At 41.6% G+C, this 20,037-nt stretch overlaps 1 protein-coding gene and 2 pseudogenes across 1 annotated transcript in view; 2 read left to right on the top strand and 1 right to left on the bottom strand.

The window, feature by feature from the left end:
• LOC137214765 (zinc finger protein 665-like) overlaps positions 1 to 20,037 on the bottom strand; it is a 349,647-nt pseudogene that overhangs the window by 85,191 nt on the left and 244,419 nt on the right.
• Positions 1 to 20,037, top strand: part of LOC137214832 (zinc finger protein 836-like) — a 101,016-nt gene that overhangs the window by 24,356 nt on the left and 56,623 nt on the right. The window lies entirely within an intron of this gene.
• On the top strand, positions 10,927 to 16,084 carry LOC137214834 (zinc finger protein 836 pseudogene; annotated as a pseudogene).

Here is a 20,037-nt window from a genome sequence, read left to right as displayed (position 1 = left end):
TAAAGAAGAACCAGGGGAAGGTCGGGGGTGATGGGGAAGCGTGGTTGTCACGAGGGCAGTCCAGGGAGTCATATCCCTGTGACCCTGGGCTGTTAACCTAGGATGTGCTGTCAAAGGAAAGACTAATGTCAGTTCACGGCCCCAGCAGGCCACTAGACTATACCAGATAGATGCTGAAACAGCCATATTATGGAGTAGTTTATCTAGGATCTCACAGTCACCATCTCAGCTTGCAGATTTCTTTCTTGGGTAGTGGGGATTTTGAAATTTAAAATTTTCTTTGTAATTCAAGGTAGTTATTCAAGTAATCTGTTTCACATTGGTGATTTAGGTTACTCGTTTCATGGAATCAGTCCATTTCATCTTAGTTTTTAAGTATTATTTTGTAGAGTTTTTGTAATAGTTCATTTCTACCCTTGTCTGCATGTTCTATAGTGTTATTTCCTATTTTACCTAATAATCAGTAGTTTTGTTTAGTGTGAACAAAGGAGGGAAAAATCGTTTCTGAGAAAAGCTGCAGTTATCATATATACTAATATTATTTACAATCATTTATCACCTTTCTGTGAGATCATACATGTCTGCCCTTTGGTATCAGTCTTGGCCATTTGACTTAGGCAACCCTTCCTTTCACTTGAGAAGATTGCACTTCCTTGCCCATTTTAGGCAAGCTTGGCTTTTTGAGTTCCTGGGCCAATTTGGTGTGAGTAGAAAGGCATGTTTCAAGTTTAAATGGAAGCTTTCAAATCTTCTGTTTGTTTCGTATAACCCTGTCTTCTCTCTACTGCAAGAAGGGTCTTGGATAGACTGAAATTTTATGCTGAATGACAGGATCAAATTATACAAACAAGCAAGGGGTGAATAATGATACATATGAGGAAGAAATAAATGTTTGTTGTTGTAAGACATTGAAAATTCAGGAATACTTGTTACATAACAAAACGTGTAAAAAGGTGACTGGTACATTTTCAATGACCTTTTCTTTTTTCATGCCCACCTTAACCTACCAAAGTCAAGGTTATAGGCGAGAACTCATTGTCTCTCATTCCTTCTCTCATATATTGCCTCTTTCCATTAGAATGTCCATTTAATTTTGATTCAACTACAGATATATTACCCTCTTTGTCTAACTACACTGGGTTGACTACAGGTTTTCAGTTTTAACACTTCCAACTGGTTTATCATTGAATATTTGTAAAATAACCTTACTAAAATTGCCCAGTTTCATGGTGCTGCCTTCACCTGAGGAAGGAAGCCTCAGAACTACATGAGCTCAGTTAATACTTCAGTCCCACCACAAACAGGAAGTGCACACTGAGGGCTAAAAAGCCAAGCAAAGAAATCAAGTGAGCCCTTAGACTTTTAGTGTATTGGTAAATTGCTGTTCCTTTCCGATGAGTGCTCTTATCAACTCCACATTTAATTTACTATTAAACTACTATGTGATATTAACATACCTGTTATAACTGAGGGATGATCAGAATTGGAGAAGCTACCTTAAGTATTTCCTGTAGAGGAATAGAGAATTAGATTTCCTTGAAACTACAGAATATATTCAATTGAGGGTAGGCACTTAAAATGCTACTTTAATTTTTATTTTATTATTTATTTGTTTAATTATTCATTTACAAACAATTCTCTTGGCCCCACTGCACAGCTTGTGGGATCCCAGTTGCCCGACCAGGGATCAAACCTGTGCCTCCTGCAGTGGAAGCACGGAGTCCCAGCCACTGAACCACCAGGGAACTCCCCCTTAAAATGTTATTTTAAAGTTATGTTTCTTTCTTTGGCCCGGTAGCAGGGCTTGCAGGATCTTAGTTCCCCGACTAGGGGTTGAACCCGGGCCCTCGGCAGTGAAGGCTTGGAATCCTAACCATTGGACTGCCAAGGAATTCCAGAAAGCTATATGTTTCTGGACATGAAATGATTCTTATATTATCATTTTTAATTCTATTTTTTCATTTTCCACATACAAAATATTGACTCCCAAACATCAAAATTATATTAAATATATGTACTACAAGTATCCACATTACAATCCGTTCTCAAGCATATACATATATATTTTTTGACCACACCGTGCGGCTTGCAGAATCATATTTCCCCAACCAGGGATTGAACGCTGGCCCTCCGCAGTGAAACCTCAGGGCCCGCCAGGGAATTCCCAAGCATATATATATTTTGTTGTTGTTGACCGAGCCACACTGCATTTAGGATCTTAGTTCGCCGACCAGGGATCCAACCCGCTGCCTTGCAGTGGAAGCGCAGAGTCTTAACCACTGGACTGCCAGGGAAGTCCCATATTTCCTTTTTTTAATAAGATACCTGGGCCTTCCCTCTTCCCTGGTGGCTCAGTGGTTAAGAATCTGCCTGCCAATGCAGGGGACACAGGTTGGAGCCCTGGCCTGGGAAGATCCCACATGCCGCAGAGCAACTAAGCCCGTGTGCCACAGCTACTGAACCTGCACTCTAGAGCCCGCAAGCCACAACTACTGAGCCTGGCCTGTGCTCTAGAGCCGCGAGCCACAACTACTGAGCCCATGTGCCACAACTGAAGCCCGCACACCTACAGCCCATGCTCCGCAACAAGAGAAGCCACCGCGATGAGAAGCCCGCACACCGCAACTAAGAGTAGCCCCTGCTTGCAGCAACCAGAGAAAGCCTGGGTGCAGCAGCAAAGACCCAATGCAGCCAAAAATAAATTTATTAAAAAAAAAAAAGAAAGATTCCTGGGACTTCCCTAACGGTCCAGTGGCTAAGACTCCACACTCCCAATGCAGTGGGTCCGGGTTGCATCCTTGGTCAGGGAACTAGATCCCATGTGCATGCCACAACTAAAGATCTAGAACCAACGCAGCCAAATATATTTTTTAAAAGATACCTTGGCCTTCCCAGGTGGTGCAGTGGTTAAGAATCTGCCTGCCAATGCAGGGGACATGGGTTCGAGCCCTGGTCTGGGAAGATCCCACATGCTGCGGAGCAACTAAGCCCATGCACCACAACTGATGAGCCTGCGCTCTAGAGCCCGCGAGCCACAACTACTGGGCCCGCGTGCCTAGAGCCCGTGCTCCACAACAAGAGAAGCCACTGCAATGAGAAGCCCGCGCACCGCAACTAGAGAAAGCCCACGAGAAGCAACAAAGACCCAATGCAGCCAAAAATAAATAAGATACCTTTCATATTATTTTTAGGTGTATTTTTACAACAAAAAGTGCTATATATATATCATATTTATATTTTGCTCGTTATGTATGATGGAGACCATTCCAGTCTACTGACTTTACTCACTCTACTAGGTTCTCACGCATAGCCATGTATTCCCCTAATTTCTCACTCCCCTCACATAAAGGCAAGGTCATAGAACCAGTTTTGCCAAATGCGGAGGTACTAAAGGGTTTCAAGCAGGAAAATGTTCCGAAAGGCGGTTTCTACGTGGACCGAAAGCAGAAAAGGCAAGGGCTTCGGTACTGGCCTCAGAGAAATTTGAAACCCAAAGGGAAACGGTCCGCGATCTGTAACAGTGATTTACATGGGGAGGAGGGGCGGAAGTGGGAATTAAAAGACCGCAATGACTCCAAAACCCTGAGGATGGAGTAAAGGGACCGCGAAGCACAGATTTCAACTAGCAAAGAGAAACGCTCTGCATTGCTACTTCGTTCCAAAAATTCCATTTCCGGGGCCGTAGAGAACTGCGCATGCGCCTCGTGAAGAGGCCGACCGGCCGGGGCGGGGCCTGGACGGACAGCTACGGCCGTGTTTGGGGGTCAGTGAGGGGAACCCTGTCCGGGAAGGGAACGCGGGAGGGCTGGGAAGGGGGAGGGCCCGGAAGGTGCTTCCCTGTACTTGACGGGCTTGTTTCAAATTGCAGCCTGTAAAAATTTTAAGTTAAAGCTTACGATTGTGGGGGCCAGTTATGTCGGAAACTAAGATGTTTCCTATAAAGAAGTTGAACGCAGTTTAAATAAAATCTGTTTCTAACAGTAGGTTGCTCTCATGTCCTGCTAGTAAGGCCAAAGTTATTCAGGTTTCTGGAAATGTGGGTCTCCTAGACTGGTGGGCATGGGGCAGTGGTTGGCTCCAGGAACATTTTGTGCAATTCGAATTAATTTTAGCAGTAGGAAATAACTGAACTTGTCCCTGTATTACACACTAGAATGAGAAATACAAAACTCTCCTTGGGTCGAATGGGCTATTTCATACTGACACCCTGCAGAATAGCTTCTCTGTTTCTATTCCCCTTTCACTCCACAGGCCAAATTCAACAATCTGCTCAGTTCCAGAGACTCAGGGACCAGACGTAGGGTCTGAGACTGGAGGACTAAGGCAAGTGATAATTTAGGTCAGTAACCGTTGCTTCAAAAAGAGCAAAACGTTTCCAAAATTGCTATAAATTGGACTTCCCTGGTGGCTCTAGTGGTTGGGAATCTGCTTGCTAATGCAGGGGACACAGGTTCAAGCTCTGATCCGGGAAGATCCCACATGCCGCGGAGCAACTGAGCCTGTGCGCCACAGCTACTGAGCCTGCGCTCTAGAGCCTGCGAGCCACAACTACTGAGCCCACGTGCTACAACTACTGAAGCCCACACGCCTAGAGCCCGTGCTCCACAATAAGAGAAGCCACCGCAATGAGAAGCCTGCGCACCGCAACAAAGAGTAGCCCCCGCTCGCCGCAACTAGAGAAAGCCCACGCACAACAACACAGACAAATAACAAATAAATAAATAAAATTATTTTAAAAATTGTATTGTTCTTTCTTTTTGCTAACGTGTTTTAACTATTTGCCGTTTTAAAACCAAGTCTTTACAAAGTGAGTTGTATAAACAACTCTTTATACAATTACATACATCACTATATGTTTAAGGTGTAAAGCAAAATAGTCTGACTTCCCTGTATTGTGAAATGATTACCACAATATGTTTAATTAGCATCCATCATTTCATATAGATAAAATAAAAGGAGGAAGGGCAATAAGAAAAATTTTTTTTCTTTTGATGAGAGCTGCCTTATTTTGCAAAACGCTTATCCTATTCCACACTTGTGTTGAATTACCTTAAAATAGCTTTGAGAAAAACTTGTTTACATCATAATATACTTAAGTCAATAATAACTAAATATAATGCAATTTCAAATTCACTGTATGTTCATTATGAGAGTAATTAGAAATTTACCTTTGATTTTAGCTGTTTGTGTTCTATTGCTGAAAGTTCTCTTACGAGCCTGTAAAATATATAGTATTCAGAAGACATTGGGATTTATTCTCATCTAAGGAATAATTAACTTTGCCATGTTTCTAAGGACATTTAGTGGGGAGGTATATTCTCTTTAATATGAACCCTAAAGAAAGTAAAACGAGATTATCAACTATGCAATAACTTCATTTCTACCTCAATATTTTTATGGCAATATCTGTCATTAAACATTTACTACAAAGTATGTTTTCCTACATCCCTACAGGTGGAAGATTTCATCCATAGGGAAATGGCAATCAATTGAAACATGATGTTTACATAGGGATATTAGCATTTAAAATATTTTCAGTCAAAATGAGCAGAACGTCCTGGTGTAGCATACATATGAAAACATAACATTTTTTAAAAGTTTCAGTGACCGGAATAAATTTTGGGATGTTTATTAGAAAGATTAGTCTGTATTATGGAAAATTTCAAACTAGCCATGTTGGCAAAAAAGACGTTTCAGTGTGGACTTCCACGATTCCAATCAGGGAAATGAGTCAGTGGTGGAACATTTCATTAAACACAGAACAATAGAGGAGGATCTGATTATAAGGCTAAGTCACGAATCCAATTTTTTTTTTTTTTTGCGGTACGCGGGCCTCTCACTGTTGTGGCCTCTCCCGTCACGGAGCATAAGCTCCGGACGCACAGGCTCAGCGGCCATGGCTCACAGGCCCAGCCGCTCCGCGGCATGTGGGATCTTCCCGGACCGGGGCACGAACCCGCGTTCCCTGCATCGGCAGGCGGACTCTCAACCACTGCAAGTCCTCTCCCATTTTGAGATGGCCCACCTTCTGTCTGTGGAGTATGTTTCTCTCTAAATAAATCCACTTCTTACCTATCAAAGAAATAAAAAAAAAAACACTGTTACCGACAGTAACTTAAAGGAAGCACATGAGCTGACTGGGAAGCACCTTACAGTGCCCGCCCCCCGCCCCTCCTTCTCCCTCTCCCTGCGGCCGACCTGGGCACTCTCCTCGCCCCGCCCCTCGCCGGAAGCGCTCTGCCCAGGCCCCGCCCCCCGGAAGCCCTGCTTCTAATCGGGCGCTAGTAGTTTCCATAGGACCTGGAAGTAGAGAGTGGGGCGTGAAGATGTTCGACAGAGAGTGAGCTTCTCCTTTTTGTTGAAAAGTTTCGCAGCGGGCCTCTCTTACTACCTCCTCAGGGTCTTGTGAATGACTACGGACCTAAAATCCCCACACCCGCCCCTGAATTTACCCCAGGTAAATTCAGATCTAGCCGGTCTGAATCTTTTCGGGGATCTTTTCTCTTCGGGTTAGAGATTTCTCTGAGGATGGCCCTTGCCCTTGGTTTTTAACACCTTCCGTCCAGGTAGACACCACCTTTCGCAACACTTCGCTGCTTAAAACCTGTTAACTGTCTCGGCCTCCCCTTGTAAAGTCCTTGACCGCGAGGTGGATTCGCCCTTCACCCCACCCCCAGCCTCGCCCTCTCGGCCCCTGGAGGGCAGCGCCGGTCGCCCCGCTCCCGGACAGGCCGCGTTCTCACCCCGGTCCTGGGGTTCTTCAGAGCCCGTCCCTCTCCTGAGACCCCCTCCCTCCCTCCCAGCGCCTCTGTCCTCGCGTCTCCTCAGGCCGGTCCTTCTGCTCCACAGGCTTCTTTCTTGGTCAGCCCTTCCCCTCACCCCGCATAGGGGGACGTGACCTGCGCCAGCCTTGTGGACACCCATGGTTCTTCCGTGCCAAGTTCAACTCGGTGGAAAATGGTCTCTTGCGGTAAGCGGGCATCTTATTCACTCGCCATCTTTCTAAATATGGGGGCGAAGGGGGATCAGGAGAAGCAGAGACAGAGCGATCGAGAGAGGGATAGAAAAACTGAGAAGCAGAAAAGAATGAGGGAGAACATTTGCAGTAATGCTTAGTATATGTTAAATATGCAGACACCTTTAGTCATTGCTGTTGCTATCCTTATCATAATTTAAGATTTTGACTTTTCTTTAAAGCCACTGTTGGGGACTTCCCTGGCGGTCCAGTGGTTAATGGGCCTTCTGGGCTTCCCTGGTGGCGCAGTGATGGAGAATCTGCCTGCCAATGAAAGAGACATGGGTTTGAGCCCTGGTCCAGGAGGGTCCCACATGCTGCGGAGCAACTAGGCCCGTGTGCCACAACTACTGAGCCTGCACTCTAGAGCCCACAAGCCACAACTACTGAGCCTGCATGCCACAACTACTGAAGCCCGTGCTCCTAGAGCCTGTGCTCCACAATAAGAGAAGCCACCGCAATGAGAAGCCTGTGCACCGCAACGAAGAGTAGCCCCTGCTTGCCACAACTAGAGAAAGCCCACGCGCAGCAGTGAAGACCCAATGCAGCCAAAAATTAAATAAATAAATGCATAAGTACGTAAATAAATTTATGAAAAAGAATGTGCCTTTCAATGCAGGGCACTCGGGTTCAATCACTGGTTGGGGAACTGAGATCCCACATGCCGCAGGGCAACTAAGGCCATGCGCCACAACTACTGAGCCCGTGAGTCACAACTACTGAAATCCAAGTGCTCTGGAGCCTGCGCACCACAGCAGATTGCCTGCATGCTGCAACAAAAGATCCTGCACACTGCAGCGAAAGCTCCCGCATGCTGCAATGAAGATCCCGAGTGATGCAACGAAGACCCAATGCAGCCAAAAAAAAAAAGCCACTGTTGACTCTGTCATCCTTGAAGATACCACTCATAGCGTAGCTTACCTAGATATTAAATATCACTCAGTGTGTAAAATATAATATATAACACTTCTGCATAGACAATCCATTGTTGAATTTTATTTGTATGTATTTTATGTATTGACTACAAAAGGAAAAAATCCATTGATTGATGGGGGATATCATAATGTTAAGAAAAAGCCTAAGAAATTAAATTAGCGAATGACAATTTCCTTCACATAGCTTTACATGGATCTGTCAGAATATTTACTTCAACTGAATTGATCCTTACTCCTCTGTCCTCTTCTCATTTTGTGTGAAAATAAGAATCTCCTCAGGGCTCTTTGGTTAAATGTGTTTTCATTTCAGACACAGTTGACCTTCAAGGATGTAGCCATAGAATTCTCTCAGGAGGAATGGGAATGCCTGGACCCTGCTCAGAGGGTCTTGTACAGGGACGTGATGCTGGAGACCTACAGGAACCTGGTCTCCCTAGGTGAGGATAACTTCCCTCTAGAAGTTGGGCTCTGCCCTAGGGTATCCTTCCATTTTCTCTTGGGAGGCCCTGTTTGCTTGACTGATCCAAAATCCCTATTATCTCAGACATTGAAAAGCTTCATGATGTGGCATCAGGAGTTTAATCCTACCTTTCCTTAGATGATCTCCCCACTTCATGATTTATCAGGGGTTGTTTCAGAGCTTATGTATTCATAAAGCTGAATGGTAAACTTTTAATATACCCACGTTCCTATTTTTCTACTCCTGTGCTTTTGAGTTAGGAGTTCTAGGAAGTGAGCTACATTTCTGCATTTTATACTGTTCCGTGTGCATTCAGAAGGAGGGGAAAAGTGGGTGAATTTTTGAAATATTTTTCTAGATTCATTTGTAATCTTCAGTTGAACAAAGAATTAGAGTTCTGGAAAAGTCACAGGAAATCACCTTTCTTTCTTCTTGTGTGGAGAGATTTCTGTTTCTCAGCTGAATATTTTACTCACTTTGTAGCAAGAGAAAGAGTGCTGGGCTGTTGAGAGTGATGTGAATGCCTTTGAGCATGTATCAAAGTGTGAACATAGGTCAGATCTCAGAAAGGCTGAGAGGAAACCTCGTTATTAATAGTGTTTGGTTAACTCTCCCCTCATCGGAGAGTTCTGTGGGAATACAGAAGATAATTTATTATTGTGAACCCTCAGAGGAAATTTTTCTTCTCCCCAACTTACCACGTTGTCCTTCAGCATGTAAAATGTGTTCTTTTACCCTCCAGTGGTACTGCAGCTCTACCAGAGACAAAGGCAAAGTCTTTATCGTGATCTACCACACTCTGCCATCTTGTACCTGTGAACTAGTTGTTGCTTGACCTTGAGTAGCATGAGGTGGGATTTTTTTAAAGGGGTCTCCTACCCCCTCATCTCTCCTTCAGGGCATGATTCCACTGGATGCTTAGTTCTCAGTCCACATGGATAAGAGCTGATGCCTCCAGACTAATCCCTGAACCTTTCTTGGTTCCATCCCCATTGGATGTTTTTAGAAGACCCAGACAGAAGATGGGAAAACACTGGCTGCTCTTTGATTCCATCTGGCACCTCACAACCTGCATGGAGCTGTCTCAAGTCCTGTCTACTTCTTTTGTTCTCCTCTTGCCACACAGTTCAGGGATGTGTGTCCTAGCCCTGTTGGTTGGATCTTCTGTTATTGTTACTTAGGAAAACTGTAAGGACAGTGTACAGAGAGATCCTCTTTTAATTTTTTTATTTTGTTTTTATTTTTTATATTAATTTGGTTGTGCCAGGTCTTAGTTGCAGCAGGAGGGTTCCTTAGTTGTGGCATGCGAATTTTTAGTTGTGGCGTGCATGTGGGCTCTTGTTCCTTGCATTGGGAACGCAGAGTTTTAACCACTGTGCCACCAGGGAAGTCCCGAGATCCTCTTTTTAATCCCCAGTCCCTCATGGGGGGAATGTGTGCATCTTTCAGGCTTTTTGTTTGGCATCTGTGGGTAGAGTGCATGGTTCCATCTGAAGGTCCTATAATATCTGACAAACATATCTTGTATTTTTTTCACTCGTGTACTGCTCTACCTAGTCTACCTTCCTGATTTTGTATTCTCCTAAGTTTGCATGATTTTGCCTTTGAAACTTGCTTTTTAAAAATATTTTTATATTTTTATTTTTTATTTTTTTTGGTGATACGCAGGCCTCCCACTGCTGTGGCCTCTCCCGTCGCGGAGCACAGGCTCCGGACGCGCAGGCCCAGTGGCCATGGCCCACGGGCCCAGCTGCCCCACGGCGTGCAGGATCCTCCCGGACCGGGGCACGAACCTGCGTCCCCTGCATCGGCAGGCGGACTCCCAACCACTGTGCCACCAGGGAAGCCCTGAAACTTGCTTTTGAAATACATAGTCCTGGACTTCCCTGGTGGCACAAAAATAAATAAATAAATTCATTTAAAAAAAGAAATACATATCTTCCCCTTTGGTAATCATAAGTTTGTTTTCTATGTCTGTGAGTCTCTTTTTATTTTGTAAATAAGTTCATTTGTACCCTTTTTTTTAAAGATTCCACATATAAGCCATATCACATGATATTTCGCTTTCTCTGTCTGGCTTACTTCACTTAGTATGATAATCTCTAGGTCCATCCATGTTGCTTCAAACAGCATTATTTCATTCTTTTTTATGGCTTAGTAATATTCCATGGCATATATATATGACATCTTCTTTATACATTCACCTGTTGATGGACAGTTAGGTTGCTTCCATGTCTTGCCTATTGTAAATAGTGCTGCTATTAACACTGCAGTGTATGTATCTTTTTCAATTAGTGTTTTTGGGTGGGTTTTTTTTAAAAATAAATTTATTTTATTTATTTATTTTGGCTGCATTGGGTCTTTGTTGCTGCCCATGGGCTTTCTCTAGTTGCGGAGAGCGGGGGCTACTCTTTGTTGTGGTGCACGGGATTTTCACTGCAGTGGCTTCTCTCATTGCGGAGCCTGGGCCCTAGGCACATGGGCTTCAGTAGTTGTGGCACGTGGGCTCAGTAGTTGTGGCTCGCGGGCTCTAGAGTGCAGGCTCAGTAGTTGTGCACAGGCTTAGTTGCTCCTCGGCATGTGGGATCTTCCCGGACCAGGGCTTGAACCTGTGTCCCCTGCGTTGGCAGGTGGATTCCTAGCCACTCACCACCAGGGAAGTCCTTGTTGTTTTGATATTAAGTTGTATGAGCTGTTTGTTTATTTAGGAGATTAACCCTTTTTCAGTTGCATCATTTGCAAATATTTTCTCCCATTCTGTGGGTTGTCTTTTCATTTTGTTTATGGCTTCCATTTCTGTGCAGAGGCTTTTGAGTTTAATTAGATCCAATTTCTTTATTTTTGTTTTACTTTCCATTACTCTAGTAGGTGGATCCAAAAAGATACTGCTCCGGTTAATGTTAAAGTGTTCTGCCTATGTTTTCCACTGTTCTGTACTTTTAGAATGTTTTATGCTTCTTCATAGGTACATAGTTTTATAAGAGGTATTTAGAAAAATATTTAGTTGATTAAATTGTTTTGTCAAATTCTTCACTTTCTTTGTGCTAGATTAGTTTTCCAATTCAAAACTGTCATGTGCTTTGGGGTCATGGTGGAAAAATACACTTTATTTGATAGCTAATACCAGTTTGTTTAATGTGAGAGTTTTTGTCATAGGTTGTTTGAAAATAGGGTGCGCTAAAATAATTAGAATTACCTCTGATCACTTTTTCTTTAGTAAAGAATCCTATTCTTTTTTTAAAAAATTTATTTATTTTTATTTTTGGCTGCGTTGGGTCTTCGTTGCTGTGCATGGGCTTTCTCTAGTTGCAGTGAGCGGGGGCCACTCTTCATTGTGGTGTGCAGGCTCCTCATTGTGGTGGCTTCTCTTGTTGCGGAGCATGGGCTGTAGGCATGCGGGCTCACTAGTTGCAGCACATGGGCTCAGTAGTTGTGGCTCTCAGGCTCTAGGGTGCGGGCTCAGTAGTTGTGGCACACGGGCTTAGTTGCTCTGTGGCATGTGGGATCTTCCTGGACCAGGGCTCGAACCCGTGTCCCCTGCATTGGCAAGCGGATTCTTACCACCGAGCCACCAGGGAAGCCCCAAGAATCCTGTTTTTTTTGCTTTACTACAGTTTTAAGATCATTGTAGGTAGTTTCTTAACTCTCTTTGAAATAAGTACTATTTTTAGAGTAGTATCATGTATGTAACTTGAAATATTTATTTATGAATTACAATGTGTTGGATACATATGATTCTTTGTATCTTGTAGATATTTCTCGTATACATGTGATAAAGAAATTACATCTAAAAGCAAACACCGATAGAGAAGAAGTATTCCAAACCATAATGCTGCGAAGACATGAAAGGAATGAAATCAAACATTTTTACCTCAAGGTTGTCCAGGAAAATATTTATGACCTTGAGTCTCAGCGGAGAGCTGAGGTAAGAAATTACAAAGGCATGACTATAACCCATAACCAAAATCTCACTGGTAAGAGAGATGGACATGGTAGAAGTACTGCAGGAGTTGAGCTTATTGAAAACAGCCTTGCCTTAAGCTTTCTGGATGACCTGCATATTTTTAAAAGTGAAGAGAAAATTAATGAGTTTAATCAAGCTGACAAGACTATTAGCAGTAATGCCTTATGTTCACCACTTCAAGGAATTTCTTCTGGTGTCCAAACCAACATTTCTAATATACATGAGAGTGATTTTATGCATCCATCATTACTGACAAAATACCAGAAAGCACCCAGGGAAAGACCTTACAAATGTAATCTGTGTGGCAAAACCTTTTTTCAGGGATCACACCTCAGTAGACATCAGATCATCCATACCAGAGAGAAATTACATAAATGTGATATGTGTGAAAAAGTCTTTAGTCTAAATTCAAACCTTATAGTTCATCAGAGAATTCATACTGGAGAGAAACCTTACAAATGTAATGAATGTGTAAAGGTGTTTAGTCGAAATCAAACCTTGTAGTTCATGAGAGAATTCACACTGGAGAGAAACCTTACAAATGTAGCGAGTGTGGCAAGGTCTTTAATCAAAAACAAATCCTTGCAACTCATCAGAGAATTCATACTGGAGAGAAACCTTACAAATGCAATGAGTGTGGGAAAACGTTTAGTCAGGGCTCAAAACTCAGGCGTCATCAGATAATCCATACAGCAGAGAAGTTACATAAATGTCATATATGTTGCAAGGCCTTTAGTAGAAATTCAGACCTTGCAGTTCATCAGAGAATTCATTCTGGAGAGAAACTTCACAAATGTAATGAGTGTGGCAAGATCTTTAGTCGGAAGTCAAACCTTGCAGTTCATAAGAGAATTCATACTGGAGAGAAACCTTACAACTGTAATGAGTGCAGCAAGGTCTTTCGTCAAAAAGGCACCCTTGCAAAGCATCAGAGAATTCATAATGGAGGGAAACCTTTCAAAAATAATGAGTGTTGAAAAGACCTTACTCACATCTGAACCTTCACTACACATCAGATAATAAATACAGAGGGGAAACCATATTAATGTGATATATATGGGAAGGTCCTCATTCAAAACTGACAGTTTAAATTCATGGGAGATTCATAGTGGGAGGAAACATGCACGTTCATGACTGTGGCAAAACTTCGCTTACCATCAGATAAGCCATAGTGGACAGTAATCGTAGAAATGCCATAAATGTCTCATAGTTTTTAGTCAAAATTTGTACCTTAAGGTGCACCAAAAAATTCATACTGGAGAGAAACCTTACAAATATAATAAGTATGGCAAATCATTTATTGTACTTTGAAGTCTAACTTAGTATCAGGTAATCCATATTGGTGGAGGGACTTTAAGCCAGGGTTTTAGCAAGTGTACACATCTTAGCTTCATTGGAAAAGTCATACTGGAGAAATATCAGGTAAATGTATTTACTTTGACCAGGACTTTAGGCAACAAATTCATTCACCAAATAATTCATTCTGGAGATTATTACCTCACAAATGCAATGAATGGGAAAAACCTTTACTCGGGGCTCACATTTCATCAATTATCAGATAATCTATACGCGACAGGACATTACAGATGTACTGAATATGGCAAAGCTTTTTGCTTGTGCCTTAAACTGAGGGTTCATCAAATACTTCATACTTTAAAATGCAATAGGGACTTCCCTGATAGGGCAGTGGTTAAGAATACACCTGCCTTGAGAGTCCGCCTGCTGAGGCAGGGGACATGGGTTCGTGCCCCGGTCTGGGAAGATCCCACATGCCGCAGAGCAGCTGGGCCCGTGAGCCATGGCCGCTGAGCCTGCGCTTCCGGAGCCTGTGCTCCGCAACGGGAGAGGCCACAACAGTAAGAGGCCCGCGTACCGCAAAAAAAAAAAAAATTCTGGGGAAAAAAAAAAAAAAGAATACACCTGCCAATGCAGGGGGACACAGGTTTGAGCCCTGGTCCGGGAAGATTACACATGCCACGGAGCAACTAAGCCAGTGCGCCACAACTACTGAGCCTGTGCTCTAGAGCCCGCGAGCGACAACTACTGAGCCTGTGAACCACAACTACTGAAGCTCGTGTGCCTAGAGCCCCGTGCTCTGCAACAAGAGAAGTCACCACAATGAGAAGCCCGCACACCACAGTGAAATATAGCCCCCGCTCGCTGCATCTAGAGCAGCTAGAGAAAGCCCGCGCACAGCAATGAAGACCCAATGCAGCAAAAAAAAAAAAAAGTAAAGTAAATAAAATGCAATAAATATGGCAATGTTTCAAATTATTACTTACTTGTCGCTAGATATCAGAATATTTATCCTGGAGAGAAACCAGACAGATGTAGTAAAATTTAATCACTCTCCTCATCACCCTGGTTGAATCCTGTTTCTTTTACCAACACAGTTTTATCCTGTCTTGGTGCTTTACAATAAACGCTAAGAATGCACCATTAGGCTGTCAGGGTGGAAAGAATCTATAGCAATTTCTTTCGAATATGGAATCAAACAACATATAATTTGGGGATTATATACTCATAATTTGTACTTGATTATTCCCTCCACTGTATTCCAGAATATTCAGATGGCTATAATGCAAGTAGCATAGCAGTTTATTTCAGACTCTGAATTTTATTGACATGCAAAAATTGAACAGGGTAAATTTAAAGATCTGATTGGTTGTATTGAATGATTCATGAATTGGGCAGTATCCCACCTAGAAATTAAAGAGGTCCTAAGCGGTGCTGTACAAATTGGAAGGCTTTTATGGGCAGTAACTTGGTGGGATAAGAATGTTATTAGTAAAAGAAAAGGTTCTTTCAGGCAAGGTTACCTTTTCTGGGGCAAAGTAGCACCAAAGTCTTAGTCTTATCCTGCAGATTACCTCACTAGTGTTCAGGAAACTCCAGAGTGATTGGTTTAAGGTGACATTCCTGCGAGGGGTGAAACTGCAATTACTTCTTGGTTTTCTGTCTTGGGGGCAAGTGAGTCCACCTTGTGAATGTGTGTGCAACCTCATCCCTATTCATGAATATGCGGTGTATGAATGTATTTCTTCATGATCTTTTTTGTGCCCAGTAAATCTAACATCGTGCACCTTGATTTACATGAAGGAAAAATAGGAACATAGAAGCACATAAAAAATATTAGAAAAAATTTAAAATCATCCAGTTTCACTTTTGTCCTTGAACCGCTCAGTAAAATAATTTGAAAATAACAATGTTCCTGAGTATTAACACTAAACAATATACAATGGGAAGATTTTTGCTTGATAGATAAACTAGAAATTTCACATATCACCACCAAAACAGTTTTTTGTTGTTGCTAGTTTGCACTTGTGGCTATTCACTGGGATAGGGTGGAACTCCACGCAAAGGCTAGTTTGGTCATTTAGATTGATATTAATGTTGAAGTGTTATGAGAATGTTTGTTATGTAATTCCGCTTTCTAGGGGGACAGGGAAGAATACCAGGGTGTTCAAAAAATGGTTTGACATAACAGGGAATGATTAATGACTTGATGTATTAAGGTGATTACTGGATCGGGCTTACGGAAGGCTAACCAGTTATGTTTTGAACTTCCAGTTGGTATCAAAGAAGGAAGCCCTCAGACTTGATCTTCTTCACCACATAGGCCAAATAAGGAGAGATTATGGTGAATCTTAATATATAGTTGTAAGTAGGCAAACATCAAAAAATGATGTGAGACTCTTTAATAAAACACTGGAGGGGTGGGATAGGGAGGGTGGGAGGGAGGGAGACGCAAGAGGGAAGAGATATGGGAACATATGTATATGTATAACTGATTCACTTTGTTATAAAGCAGAAACTAACACAACATTGTAAAGCAATTATACTCCAATAAAGATGTAAAAATAAATAAATAATAAAACACTGGATGTTTACTCTTGAAAATCCTGTTTTCTTGGTTAGGAAAGACCACACTTTTCTTTATGCTACTAATTTATTTCATTTCTTTTCCTGCACCACATGTACATTCCATTGTTCAAGTTGGATTATTTTATTTTATTTTTTGGCCGGCTGCTAAAAAATGGATGTGGACAGATGAATGGATATATGTGGTACACGTATACAATGGAGTGCTACTCAGCCATAAAAGAATGAAATAATGCCATTTTGGGGAACATGGGTGGAGCTAGACATTATCACACTGAGTGAAGAAAGTCAGGAAGAGAAAGATAGATACCATATGATATCACTTATCTATGGAATCTGAAATATGACACAGGGAATTCCTCCTCAGTCCATTGGTTTGGACTTGGCGCTTTCACTGCGGCGGCCCAGGTTTGATCCCTGGTCCAGGAACCAAGATCCCGCAAGCCAAGCAGTGGAGCAAAAAATATAAAAAATAATAAAATGCGACCGAAACAAACCTATCTATGAAGCAGAAACAGACTTACAGGCATAGAGAATAGACTTGTGGTTGCCAAGGGGGAGGAGAGGTAGGGGAGGGATGGACCGGGAGTTTGGGGCTAGTAGATGCAAACTATTATATATAGAATGGATGGACAACAAGGTCCTACTGTAGATCACAGGGAACTATGTTCAATGTTCTGGGTTAAACTGTAATGGAGAAGAATATAAAAAAGAATGTAGGGAGTTTCCTGGTGATCTAGGGGTTAGGATTCGGGGCTTTTACTACTGTGGCCCAGGTTCAATCCCTGGTCAGGGAACTGAGATCCAACAAGCTAAGCAGCAGCACCAAAAAAAAAAAAAAAAAAAAATCAATTTGGTTTTTGGAAATGCTGTAAAGGTTTTATTTAGATAAGTTGTCTAAGATATCTTTATACTAGTTTACTAAAAATTAATGTCTAGAAATGCTTAGTTGATGATATAACTAAACAACTTACTAGAGAATCAATTATCCAAAGACTATTAAAATTTGTATTTCAAATTACAGTATTAAGCAGTATGTTCCATGATTAATTTTCTAGTATAGTAAAATGTTTTTTATACACTTTTTGTTTTTGCATTATTATTTCCTCCCTTGCATATTTCCCTTGTTTTGCAACAAGGGGTGTATAAATCAGTGGGTTGTTTTGGGACTTTTGTGATGTGATAATGCATATAAGCAATGACACAAAGTAGGTGTACTGTAAACATGATGGAAGAGTTATTTCGGGGCTTTAGTTCAATGAAAGAACTGAAATGGCAAAACGGTTCCATGAAATCTTTTTTTCTGGGAGTTGGCTATGGTTAGGTGCTTGAAAAGCAAGTGTGTGGAGGTAAAGAAGCATGCAGTGAAGAGAATGAAAATATCATGATACATAAGAAAGAAAGACCGAAAGAATCCAAGTATGGTCTGTGACAAGGAGATAATCCCCATTGCCAAATTCCTGGAAGTCATTCTGTCCTTTCCCAGTGATGTATTCACATTCATTGCCAGAGGATCTTACAGAGAAAAGATTTGTTCTGTTTAGCATGACAACTGACACCTGATATCCTCCACTTAGAGTTTCTTCCCATCCCCAAATGATATATTTTTCTTTGATAAGTTCTTGATTTTGATTAGTGAGAGTCACTGTTATTATTGCTTTATGCATAATAAGATATTGGATTTTCATCTCTGAAGAAAAGTACTGTTTATTATTTCATGAATGAAGCAGCTTGGCACAATGACAGGTTTAAAGACTTATTTAGTCCCATCCCAGCAAGTGGGTAAATCAGGAATTGAATCCATGTTGACTGGCTTCAAAGAGAGGTATCTTAACCATTTTGCTACTCTAATAAGCCAAGTTATTTAAATCCTTCAACCACACAATATCTGTCGTCAATTTTACGAGTATAACTTGCCATTTTTAAATCGACTATCGTCATATATAATTGTGGTTATGGTAACTTCCTATTATGTCAATCCAGTTATACCTCTTTCATTGCAATTTGCTTTATTGTGCTTCAAGATACTGCATTTTTTTTTTACAAATTACAGTTTTCTGGCAACTTTGCATGGAGAAAGTCTTTGGGCCATTTTTCCGACAGCCACTTTGTGTCACATTTTGGCGATTCTCCGAAAGTTTCAAATGTTTTCATTATTATTAAATTTGTTGTGGCATCTGTGTAAAAAAATAAATCCGCACAGCTCACACCCATTTTGTTAAAGGTTACTTGTAGCTGTGTGGGGTTCTGTTTTCCTCATTCTGTTCCTTTGGTCTGTGTGTCTGTCCCTCAACAAATCCCACACAATCTTGATTACTGTTACTATATTAGAAATCTTGAGATCATGTGGAATGATTCCAGCCACTTCAGTATTTTTGTGATGCTGTAGCTCTTCTCATTCTTTTGCCTTTCTATATTAATTTTAGAATAATATTGGTTGTTCTATAAAAATCTAGATTGGAAATGCATTATACCTGTATGACAATTTGGGGTAATTTAACAATATTTAGATGTTGTTTTCCAATCAATTAATATGATATGTCATATTCAATATGGAATGTCATAAGTAAATGTAAGTAAAAGTTCATCATTGACCTTTCATTACTGTTTCATGAAAGTCAGTGTTTTGTTAGATTTACTCATTTTTATTCTTTTTCTTTTTTGAACATTCAAACATGATATTATATTTTTAATTTAAGTTTCCATTTGTAAATTGCTAGTATATACAATTATAGTAGATTTTTGGGCATTCTTATATCATGACATCTTGCAAATTGCAGTTTTTCTCTCAGTTTCTGTAGACTCCTTTGACTTTATACACACATCATTCCATTAAATTTCATGTATTATTGAATTATTTAATGTATTTAATTATTTTTGACCGTCCCTTATAGAACAGAAGCTATCTGAAAGCAGGGTATTGATTTTATCTGCTGGATCATCAGTGAGGGAATCATTCACGGCTGACACGATGAGTGAATCCATGTTGCCAGTGTAAACAAGGGTGCTGGAATGCACAGGCTCATTGACCAGTAGCTTTAATGGTCATGGAAGTATTTGTGGCACTGGATTCCTTACTCCTGTGACATTACAACCTAACATTCTGAACATTTGACATAAATTCTCATGCTATATTTTGTTAACGCGGTGTGAATTCTAGGCAACATGTGCTCAACAGCTGTTAACTCATCACTTAAGTGATGTTTTCATAAAGTCTTTTTAAGCCACAAAATGTTTTTTTTAATTTATTTATTTAAAATTTTTGGCTGCGTTGGATCTTCGTTGCTGTGCACGGGCTTTCTCTAGTTGCGGTGAGCGTGGGCTGCTCTTCGTTGTGGTACATGGGCTCCTCATTGCGGTGGCTTCTCTTGTTGCAGAGCACGGGCTCTAGGCGTGCGGGCTCAGTAGTTGCGGCACAGGGGCTTAGTAGTTGTGGCTCGCAGGCTCTAGAGCCCAGGCTCAGTAGTTGTGGCGCACGAGCTTAGTTGCTCTGCCGCACGTGGGATCTTCCTGGACTCGAACCCATGTTCCCTGCATTGGCAGGCGGATTCTTAACCACTGCGACACCAGAGAAGTCCTAAGCCACAAAATTTTGAATTCAAGATTCTTTCTGAAAGGCTTCATTCTGTACCCGTCAGAAAATAATAATCCTGTTTATCAGGAACACCTGGAGAATGGTGACTGAAAGAAGTTGGAGGTTTATCATTCTCACATAAGAGGAAGTCCAGGGGGCGAAGTTTGTGATGTGATGGGTCCTTTGCCCCTTCTATCTCCATGAGCA

This window comes from Pseudorca crassidens, chromosome 20, assembly GCF_039906515.1.
Source record: "Pseudorca crassidens isolate mPseCra1 chromosome 20, mPseCra1.hap1, whole genome shotgun sequence".
NCBI classification, from domain to species: Eukaryota; Metazoa; Chordata; class Mammalia; order Artiodactyla; family Delphinidae; genus Pseudorca; species Pseudorca crassidens.
The sequence above is the reverse complement of the archived record's forward strand: the minus strand, read 5'-3'. Positions and strand labels throughout refer to the sequence as shown.